Source organism: Eriocheir sinensis, unplaced genomic scaffold, assembly GCF_024679095.1.
Source record: "Eriocheir sinensis breed Jianghai 21 unplaced genomic scaffold, ASM2467909v1 Scaffold447, whole genome shotgun sequence".
Lineage (NCBI taxonomy): Eukaryota > Metazoa > Arthropoda > Malacostraca > Decapoda > Varunidae > Eriocheir > Eriocheir sinensis.
This window is the reverse complement of record NW_026111773.1, coordinates 41372-52841: the sequence shown is the minus strand read 5'-3', so window position 1 is coordinate 52841 and position 11470 is coordinate 41372. Positions and strand designations below refer to the sequence as shown.

The following is an 11470-nucleotide window of genomic DNA, read 5'->3' as shown; positions in this document are numbered from 1 at the left end:
GTCAAACCTCAAATTCTCACATCAATGCATCGATGCAGCAAATAAAGCGAACAGAATGTTGGGCTTCATTAAAATAAACTTTTTATTCAAGAATAAAGATGTAATACTTCCGCCCTACAATAGTTTAGCCTTGGAATATGCGGTACAGTTTTGGTCTCCCCACCATGCAAAGGACATTGCTAAACTAGAAGGTGTTCAGCGTCGGGCAACGAAAATGATCCCTTCCTTGCGCAACAAATCCTACGAAGAAAGGCTTTCCACCCTTAACATGTTCTCTCTTGAGAAACGTCGCCTCCGAGGAAAACAGAGAGAATGTTTTAAAATACTTAATGGTTTCACGAATTTAGACAGAACAAAATTGTTTATGATTGATGACACTTTGCGCACGAGGAACAATTTTGTAACACGATTGACTCCTTTAAAAACAAGCTCGACCGTCACTTCCTTGAACTTAATATTAACTAGAGTAGAAAAGCAACGTTTTGGAGCCATCTGATTAATGTAGAATCACTTAGGTTTAAGGACAGATCACCTAGTCTGGACCATGGGGTCTGTGTGGTCTGATTTTCTATGTAATTCTCTCTCTCTCTCTCTCTCTCTCTCTCTCTCTCTCTCTCTCTCTCTCTCTCTCTCTCTCTCTCTCTCTCTCTCTCTCTCTCTCTCTCTCTCTCTCTCTCTCTCTCTCTCTCTCTCTCTCTCTCTCTCTCTCTCTCTCTCTCTCTCTCTCTCTCTCTCTCTCTCTCTCTCTCTCTCTCTCTCTCTCTCTCTCTCTCTCTCTCTCTCTCTCTCTCTCTCTCTCTCTCTCTCTCTCTCTCTCTCTCTCTCTCTCAACTATTACTCCTCCTCCTCCTCCTCCTCCTCCTCCTACTACTACTACTACTACTACTACCACTACTAGGAAAATTCAAATCAGGATCTTCTTTTTTCTCATACAACTGCTACTTTTTTCAGCTATAACTCAACGGCTACTCCACTTAGAGTAACCCCCTTTTACCCACACCTGGCCACACCCTTGTCCTAACACCACACCAAGTTATAGTCTCCTAACTTGTAGACTTTTAGCAGAAGCAAAAAAGTAGATATATATTACTAAGAAAATTCAAATCAGGATCTTCTTTTTTCTCATACAACTGCAACTTTTTCAACTATAACTCAACTGCTACTCCACCGCCAGTAACCCCCTCTTACCCACACCTGGCCACACCCTTGTCCTAACACCACACCAAATTATAGTCTCCTTAATTGTATAGTTTTAGCAGAAGCAGCAAAAAGGTCAACATATATCACTCAAAAAACTAAAATCCCACCAAATTTTTTCATCACGATCTCTAACATAAACCATTTGAACACCACCACTACTACTACTACACCCCCATTGACCACCCTTCCTCCTCCTCCTCCTCTCTTTCTCTTCCTCCTCTGCCTCCTCCTTCCCTCCAGGACTTACCAGCCCTGCATCGTGCCATCTCCCAAGTGGTGCCTTTCCTTTGTTTATTATAAATGTTAGGAAATGTTACACTCATTGAGGAATGTACTGGTACAAATGATATTATATGAATATAATATAGGAATAAAACCAAACATATAAAAATATGCCTCCCCAAAAGCTAGGCCACTGCACAAGATGAACATGTGTTAGGCATTGCAGTAAAGAACATAGGATGCATTAGGCCATTCATTGCATCCCTACAAAAGAGCAACTTATAAAAACATGTGTTAGGCATTGCAGTAAAGAACATAGGATGCATTAGGCCATTCATTGCATCCCTACAAAAGAGCAACTTATAAAAACATGTGTTAGGCATTGCAGTAAAGAACATAGGATACATTAGACCATTCATTGCATCCCTACAAAAGAGCAACGTATAAAAAGAGAAACCAGTAAGACAGTTGTTGTTGTTGGTGCGGTGAATGTGGACCTCTGGTAACACAGTGAGCCCCTTCATGTGTGTGTGTGTGTGTGTGTGTGTGTGTGTGTGTGTGTGTGAGGTGGTCCCTCATGGTCACAGCGTCACTGCCTTCAAAACTCCTGCCTTCTGGCTTTTTTAGAAGCAAAGCCATCGATGACATGGTCGTGTGATGGCAGCTGTTTTCCAATCTCCTGATTGATGCTGATTATTGCAAGTCCACTGAGGCCATCTTGTCCCATGGGTGGTAGGACTTTATGAGCCTTAGCTCTGAAAAGCTCCTCTCTGTTGAGACCACAGTCACTGGGAGAGTGCCGGCAGTCTGTAGAGCAATCCACAGATTGCCGTAAAGTTCTTTCAGCTGATTTTTGTGGATGTTGGAGAGAAACCCCAGTGCAGTCAAGTCATCCGAAGGCACGGGCGACAAGTTGTTGATTTCAAGAGCCCGTGCCTTTCCATCAATGTGGTTGTTATTCCCAGTGCTTAGAGTGGTACAGAGCTGCTTGTGGCATTGCTTGGACAACGCCTCACCAGCCAGTCTTATAAAGTTGAACAGCAGCACTCCAAATTTGTCTCTGATTTCTGCCAGTGTTTGAAAGCTTTCCTTTAATGAGTCAAAGGTGGTGTCCACAACCACGTTAAAGAATTCAGTTGGTAACCTCTTGATAGCCTGGTGCTTCATAGGCAAAGTGTTTCTCTGTGCCTCTTAAGCACAGGATTCATCTGGTCGCATACAGCAGCAAAGCTCTGTATCTTCTCACTGAGGCTGTTGCCTTCATGAGGAGGTCAAGTGCTACATCAAGCTGCAGGAGCCTGCTCCTTGCTTGGCCCCATTGTCATACGACTGTCCTCTGCAGTTGTCAGAAGGAATACTCAGGCCTGTTCAGAATCAAATATGATAAACAAAGACCTGTGTTGTTTGGGAAGCCACAAGAAATGCTAGAAAGTGTTCCTTGAGTTCCAGCGCTTCATCAGTGTTGACGGTCCTTGTGACAACCAACATCTGGCTTGCGTCAGGAGTACCATGACTCAACAATACTTGGACCGTTTAATCTCAACCACCACGGAGTCCAACATTTTCCTAGTGATTGAAGCAGTCAGCCCATTTTGTATCACATTTCCAAGGTAGCCGGAATGACTGGACTGCCCACGATGCTGCTTCATGGCAGGATCAAATTTGGCGAGCAGCTCCGGCCACCTCTTTTAAGACATTTCCATTGTGTTGTTGTGTTAGTAGACAATGCAAGATTTCTCTCAGCTAGAGATTGTACGATAGAGATCAGGCAGGTCAGGACATCCCTCTTCTCTGCCTCTGTCCTCTGGCCTTGATCCATGGTCGTGCCGAGGCAGTTCCAAATCCTTCCATGTTGTCATGTGGCTGTGTTCTGGAGTGCCTTCATGACTTTTCAGAAGTGTGCCTGTGTTTGTCCAGTTAGAGAGTCCCTCTGCCATTAATTTAACGTCCTTTCTTGAGAATAGCTTGCAGCAAAGTACATGTTTTTTCTCAGTAGGTTAGCCAAGTTTTCCCCATTTGCAGGAAATCAACACTTTGCTCTGTGAGTGTTTATCTCCTTCAGCTTTCTTCTTTTTTCTTTGCTGGGCACCAGAAGGGTGTATTATCCTTTTCCACGCCATGTCGCCGCCACTCCTCACTCCACGCTGAGCCTGACACGGTGACGCTGCGTACAGCTTGCTGGAGGCAAAGCACTACATGTACGTTCTGGAGGCCTAATCCAAATTTGAGGAGAATATGGCAAAATACTTGAAAATATATGAATTTCTGGATCAATAAAGAAAATTCAGTAAATCTATTGATACACAACACACATTTTAGTAATAATAATAATAAAAAATAATAACAATGGCAGCTTGGGGGGCCTATGCAACTGTTTGCACATAACAAGAAACATCCCTGAGTCTAGGCCATCTTGAGACACATGACAGCCACGGTATAAATCAACACAGAATGATGTGTTGTATAGAAAGTCTCTTTAGCAAGGCAGCATGTACGTATGAGTTTTGTGAGTCAACAAGACCTGTAGTGAGTGTTTTGTTAGGACAAGTACAGCCAGCACCTTAGATCATGACACTCAGAGTGTGTTTGGACGAGAAATAGAAGAATTGACAGCTGCAGTGCCCTCTGTAGAAGAGATCATAATGAAGAACCCAAACTTGGCAATAGATTTAATACATTGCAATTGTCAGCTGTAGTGATCCTTCATACAATAGACTGATAGATACATAGATTGTTACATGCTTTATTCAACAACTTCATGGCTTGCAGTAATAGATAGGACATCCGACATAGATATTATTATTATTACCAATTATTTATTTATTTATTTTTTCAGCATACAAGGACATTGAGGAAGAGGAGGAAGAAGAAGGAGAGGAGGAGGAGGAGGAGGAGGATAAATAATTAGTGAGAACAAAATATCAATGAAAAATAAGAAAATGAGAGAATAAAGTGAGAAAATGAAAGATAGTGAAAAGTGAGATAGTGAGGAAAAATATTTACTACTGAAAAAAAGAAAGAGAGAGAGAGATACAGAATAAAGTGAGAAAGTGACTGGATTACTACTACTACTACTACTACTACTACTACTACTACTACTACTACTACTACTACTACTATCACTACTACTACTACTACTACTACTATCACTACTACTACTACTACTACTACTTCTACTACTACTACTACTACTACTACTACGACCACTACTACTACTACTACTACTACTTTTTTTTTTTTTTACAGGCCTCCATCTATTAGAGTTGCGTTGTGAGCGGTATATTCTCTCATATCCTTTCACAAAGCAATTCATTGGCCCCACCCCGCCAATGACTGTGGCCGACAACCATCCTTATTTAATATTACAAACCTTACTAAACATATTATCTTTAAGCTAACCGAGCTTGTGGTTGATACGACTATCAACCACTGTCGCCTCAAAGTCCAGGTCGGCAATGTGGGTGGTTTTGGGTGCAGGTGACCTGGTTCCTCTCAGGCAGACCAAGGCTGACCTCAGGAGGGAGAAGGACAGCCTGCATCTCATCCAGGCGACCACACTGCTTCTTGGCTACTACTACTACTACTACTACTACTACTACTACTACTACTACTACTACTACTACTACTACTACTACTACTACTACTAACTCTTCCTCCAACCTGCAGGATGTGTGAAGAAGAAGAGGAAGGCTAGGAAGGCTCAGGAGGAAGGAGAGTCCCTCACTGCATTGAGACTCAAGGTAATATTGATTAATTTTTCATTTCTTCCCAATGTTTTTTTTGTGTGTGTGTGTTTATTTGTTTGTTCCTTCCTTCCTTCCTTTGCATACATGTAGGAGGGGCAGGAAGGAGGGAGGAAAGGGAAGGAGAGAATGAAGGAACAAAGGAGGGAGGGACACAGATAGATTTGTAGGGATCTCTCTCTCTCTCTCTCTCTCTCTCTCTCTCTCTCTCTCTCTCTCTCTCTCTCTCTCTCTCTCTCTCTCTCTCTCTCTCTCTCTCTCTCTCTCTCTCTCTCTCTCTCTCTCTCTCTCTCTCTCTCTCTCTCTCTCTCTCTCTCTCTCTCTCTCTCTCTCTCTCTCTCTCTCCTTCTCTCTCTCTCTCTCTCTCTCTCTCTCTGTCTCTCTCTCTCTCTCTCTCTCTCTCTCTCTCTCTCTCTCTCTCTCTCTCTCTCTCTCTCTCTCTCTCTCTCTCTCTCTCTCTCTCTCTCTCTCTCTCTCTCTCTCTCTCTCTCTCTCTCTCTCGATAATAGATAGATAGATAGATTTGTTTTGTGTTTATTTTGTCTCCTGGTAGATAGATCCCTAAGACACACTTGCTGGTCAGTAAGTAACATTATGGAAAACTAAACTAAAAAGACCCTTAAAACAGCATGATAAGATGTGACCTTTCTTGCCTTATAGTGCAGCAAGTGGTTGTTGTTGTTGTGTTCCAGTGAGGGACTCCTGGAGTGTACAGACAGACCTTTCTTGCCTTGTAGTGCAGCAAGTGGTTGTTGTTGTTGTGTTCCAGTGAGGGACTCCTGGAGTGTACAGACAGACCTTTCTTGCCTTGTAGTGCAGCAAGTGGTTGTTGTTGTTGTGTTCCAGTGAGGGACTCCTGGAGTGTACAGACAGACCTTTCTTGCCTTGTAGTGCAGCAAGTGGTTGTTGTTGTTGTGTTCCAGTGAGGGACTCCTGGAGTGTACAGACAGACCTTTCTTGCCTAATAGTGCAGCAAGTGGTTGTTGTTGTTGTGTTCCAGTGAGGGACTCCTGGAGTGTACAGACAGACCTTTCTTGCCTTGTAGTGCAGCAAGTGGTTGTTGTTGTTGTGTTCCAGTGAGGGACTCCTGGAGTGTACAGACAGACCTTTCTTGCCTTGTAGTGCAGCAAGTGGTTGTTGTTGTTGTGTTCCAGTGAGGGATTCCTGAAGTGTACAGACAGACCTTTCTTGCCTTGTAGTGCAGCAAGTGGTTGTTGTTGTTGTGTTCCAGTGAGGGACTCCTGGAGTGTACAGACAGACCTTTCTTGCCTAATAGTGCAGCAAGTGGTTGTTGTTGTTGTGTTCCAGTGAGGGACTCCTGGTGTACAGACAGACCTTTCTTGCCTTGTAGTGCAGAAAGTGGTGGTTGTTGTTGTGTTCCAGTGAGGGACTCCTGGAGTGTACAGACAGACCTTTCTTGCCTTGTAGTGCAGCAAGTGGTTGTTGTTGTTGTGTTCAGTGAGGATTCCTGAAGTGTACAGACAGACCTTTCTTGCCTTGTAGTGCAGCAAGTGGTTGTTGTTGTTGTGTTCCAGTGAGGACTCCTGGTGTACAGACAGACCTTTCTTGCCTTATAGTGCAGCAAGTGGTTGTTGTTGTTGTGTTCCAGTGAGGGACTCCTGGAGTGTACAGACAGACCTTTCTTGCCTTGTAGTGCAGCAAGTGGTTGTTGTTGTTGTGTTCCAGTGAGGGACTCCTGGAGTGTACAGACAGACCTTTCTTGCCTTGTAGTGCAGCAAGTGGTTGTTGTTGTTGTGTTCCAGTGAGGGACTCCTGAAGTCCATGCACGTCTCCTACACCCGAACACCTCCCATGACACCACCTCCTGCACACTCCCTCTTCACGGATATCTCCCGCCACTCTCCATTCCTATCATCGCCACGACCTTTGTCTTTTTCACCCTCAGCCCTCTTCCCCGCCCTAAACTCCTCCTCCCATTAACACCAGGTCATACAACAGCTCCCTCTCTTCTTGTGTTAGAATGTTGTGTTTGTAACAGATGTGGATTCTGAGATATTGGCAGTTGAATTTAGAGCTAGAGTTAAATTGGTCATTTTTGGCATGATTTTTAAGTTGAAAGTAATTAAACCCTCCTGAACTATAAGGTTATGAGCACTGCCAGTTACAGGCGTTGTAGGTGAGTGTTAGGAGCATCTTGTGTCAGAATATTGTGTTCCTGACTGTTGTAGATTCTGAGATATTGGCAGTTATTAGAGTTGTAGTTGTCATTGAATTTTGGATATTTTTGTGTTGGAAAGTTTTTAGCTAAGTACAGATATTTCATGAACTATAAGCTTATGATAAAATTCATAGGTGTTGTAGGTGAGTGTTAGGAGCATCTTGTGTTGGAATCTTGTGTTCCTAACTCTTGTGCTTACCGAGATATTGGCACTTGAAGTTGACACACACACACACACACACACACTAACTCTGCGATGGTTCTTGCAGGGAAGGAGCCGAGATGAGACCAGACTCAGCCCTCCAGTGAGCCCAGGTAACCACCAGGGGGACACCCACGCACCTCATGGCTTAGGGGAAAATGCATGAAGGTGGTGGGTGAGTGAAGCAACGCACCCCCTGTGTATGCTCAGGTCCCAGGCTACGTCAGGTCAGGGGCTGCCTCAAGAACAGGTATTTCTCTCCACACTTTCCTCCATTTTTCTCCTGTTTTCTCTACCTCTTCCTCCTTTCCTCCTATGCCCAAAAATTGCTTAATCTTTCCTCTTCCTCCCCCTGTCTTCCGCTTCTTCCTCCTCCTCTTCATTCCTCTCCTATCTCCACTTTTATCAAGGTCTGTGTATTTCTCCAATGTGATTTTGGTGGTTTCATTATTTCCTCCTCCAAGTTCAAGTCCATTTTTCTCCCTTTTTCTTCCTCCTTTCCTCCTATACTAAAAAATAGCTTAATCTTTCCTCTTCCTCCTCCCATCTTCCTCTTCCTCCTCATCCTTTTTATTTCCCTGTTATCTCCACTTTTATCAAGGTCTGTGTATTTCTCTGGCATAATTTTGGTGGTTTCATTCATTTCTTCCTCCAAGTTCAAGTCCATTTTCCTCCACTTTCCACAACCTCTTCCTCCTTTTCTCCTACACCAAAAAATAGCTTACTCTTTCCTTTTCCTCCTCCTGTCTTCCTTTTCCTCCTCCTCCTTTTCATTCCTCTCCTATCTCCACTTTTATTAAGGTCTGTGTATTTCTCCAGTGTAACTTTAGTGGTTTTGTTCATTTCCTCCTCCAAGTTCAACTCCATTTCTCTCCCTTTTCTTTCCTCCTTTCCTCCTATGCCAAAAAATAGTTTGATCTTTCCTCTTCCTCATCCTCTTCGTTTCCTTGTTATCTCCACTTTTATCAAGGTCTGTGTCTTTGTAAACTTTGCAGAATGGACGAAAAAAACACCAGAAATTGCTTGTATATTTATTGAGCAAACTGACACTTCTTGCAGAGAGAGAGAGAGAGAGAGAGAGAGAAGGGGGGGGGGGGGTCCTTATGTGTCTTGTGGGGCATGTGTCTGTGGGGGTTGTCAACACACTGTGGGGGGGACACCCTGTGGGGCCTGAGAGAGAGAGAGAGAGAGAGAGAGAGAGAGAGAGAGAGAGAGAGAGAGAGAGAGAGAGAGAGAGAGAGAGAGAGAGAGAGAGAGAGAGAGAGAGAAATAGAGAGAGAGAGAGAGAGAGAGAGAGAGAGAGAGAGAGAGAGAGAGAGAGAGAGAGAGAGAGAGAGAGAGAGAGAGAGAGAGAGAGAGAGAGAGAGAGAGAGAGAGAGAGAGAGACACACACACACACACACACACACACACACACATTCTTGGCACTAAACTCTGCCAGACTCTTGCAGGGAGGGAGACAGAGACGAGACCACTGAGCCGAGGGAACCAGTCAGGCCTTCAAGATGCTGGGGGAGACGAGACGAGTCCTGTTGGGGAGAAGATGGAGGGAGATTAATTGAAGGGCAGAGATGAGAGAGAGAGATGGAACTAACTGTCTCTCTGTATTTATATAAAGAGAAGACTAATAAAGTTTGGAAATATATATTACAACGGATATATTTAAACCTACTTCTCTTCTTCTTCTTCCTTGTCTCTTTCCTCTGTCCACCAGTGAGCTATTGTATTCTTCCCTTCCCTTCCCTTCCCTTCTCTTCTCTTCCCCTCCCCTCCCAAGATGCCGCCTGGATGCTGAGGGGAGAGAGAGAGAGAGGATGAGATGGCTCTCTCTCTCTCTCTCTTCTTTTCAATGGACCTTATACACTTTTACATTACTTTTTTTTGTGAGAGAGAGAGTTCCAGCTTCCAGTCCCTTGCTGAGCTGAGTGACCAGACAGCACCAGCCAGTCAGCTATAGCCCTGAAAAGATATATGGTGGTTAGGTCCCGGTAGATTGTGGTGGAGTGGTAGAAATTGTGGTTGAATGTCAGGTCTTGGGTTGAAATTCTGGGGTTACAGAGTTGAAAAAGTTTTGAACAAGTTGAGTTTTTGGGGTTGAACTTGTGATGACTGATGGTTGAATTGTGGTAGACTGGTAGAGGGATGTTGGGCAAATATTGTGTGGTGGTTAGACCCTGGTAGATTGTGGTAGACTGGCAGAAATCATGGTTGAAAGAGACAATAGTAACTTACCACATATCAGCAACTTCCAGTGCCAGCTTCCATCAGTTGCACGATCTGTAATAATAATAATAATAATAATAATAATAATAATAATAATAATAATAATAATAATAATAATAATAATAATAATAATAATAATAATAAGAGTATATAAAATTAATCTGTATTTTCTCATTCCTGAGAGAGAGAGAGAGTTACCTCCACATCTGAAAAGGAAAAATCTATAATCTTCCTTCCTCTTCCTCCTCCTCACACACACACAAAAATTCTGGCACACCAAAGTTATGACCTCCGCAGCAGCAGCAGTTAGACGCTGAATTATAGTCACAAGTTATAGTGTGCGTCGTGCCAAGTCCCTACTGGTGAGCCTGGTTCAGACCCTCACACCAACCACCTCCCAGGGCCAAAACGGAGGTGGGTTGAGTTCTAATGTGTGTTTCCTTGTTTCACGGTACAGAGGAAGGGTCACACACCTAACCCGGGAAAAGCCTGGTCAAATGTGTGTTTCTTTAGGTTCACAGTACAGAGGAAGTGTCCCACTACCACCAGGGTCACACACCTAATCCGGGAAATGCCCACAACTCCTAGGAAAGCCTGGTCAAATACGTGTTTCTTTAGGTTCACAGTACAGAGGAAGGGTCACAAAACTACCCCTGGAAATGCCCACAACTCCTAGGAAAGCCTGGTGAAATGTGTGTTTCCTTAGGTTCACAGTACAGAGGAAGGGTCACACTACCACCAGTATCACACAACTACCCCGGGAAATGCCCACAACTCCTAGGAAAGCCTGGTCAAATGTGTGTTCCCTTAGGTTCATGGTACAGAGGAAGGGTCAAACTACCACCAGGGTCACACAACTACCCTGGGAAATGCCCACAACTCCTAGGGAAAGCCTTGCCAAATATGTGTTTATTTAGGTTCACGGTACAGAGGAAGGGTCACACTACCACCAGGGTCACACAACTACCCTGGGAAATGCTCACAACTAGGAAAGCCTGGTCAAATGTGTGTTTCCTTAGCTTCACGGTACAGAGGAAGGGTCACACTACCACCAGGGTCACACATCCACCCCGGGAAATGCCCACAAATCCTAAGAAAGCCTTGGCAAATGTGTGTTTCTTTAGGTTCACGGAACAGAGGAAGGGGCACACTACCACCAGGGTCACACACCTACCCCGGGAAATGCCCACAAATCCTAAGAAAGCCTGGTCAAATATGTGTTTCTTTAGGTTCACAGTACAGAGGAAGGGTCAAACTACTACCTGGGTCACAAAACTACCGCTGGAAATGCCCACAACTCCTAGGAAAGCCTGGTCAAATATGTGTTTCTTTAGGTTCATAGTACAAAGGAATGGTCAAACTGCCACCAGGGTCACAAAACTGCCCCTGGCAATGCCCACAACACCTAGGAAAGCCTGGTCAAATGTGTGTTCCCTTAGGTTCATGGTACAGAGGAAGGTTCACACTACTACTAGGATCACAAAACTACCCCTGGAAATGCCCACAACTCCTAGGAAGGGCCTGGTCAAATGTGTTTCCTTAGGTTCACAGTACAGAAGGGTCAAACTACTACCAGGGTCACAAAACTACCCCTGAAAATGCCCACAACTCCTAGGAAAGCCTTGGCAAATGTGTTTCCCTTGGGTTCATGGTACAGAAGAAGGGTCACACTACCACCAGGGTCACACAACTACCCCTGGA

At 44.2% G+C, this 11470-nt stretch overlaps 1 long non-coding RNA gene across 1 annotated transcript; it reads left to right on the top strand.

The window, feature by feature from the left end:
• Positions 1-1448: 1448 nt before the first annotated feature.
• LOC126992335 (uncharacterized) lies at positions 1449-9818 on the top strand. Its single transcript, XR_007746481.1, has 3 exons — positions 1449-5162; positions 7614-7796; positions 8988-9818. It is a non-coding gene; the product is annotated as an uncharacterized LOC126992335 (long non-coding RNA).
• Positions 9819-11470: the final 1652 nt, after the last annotated feature.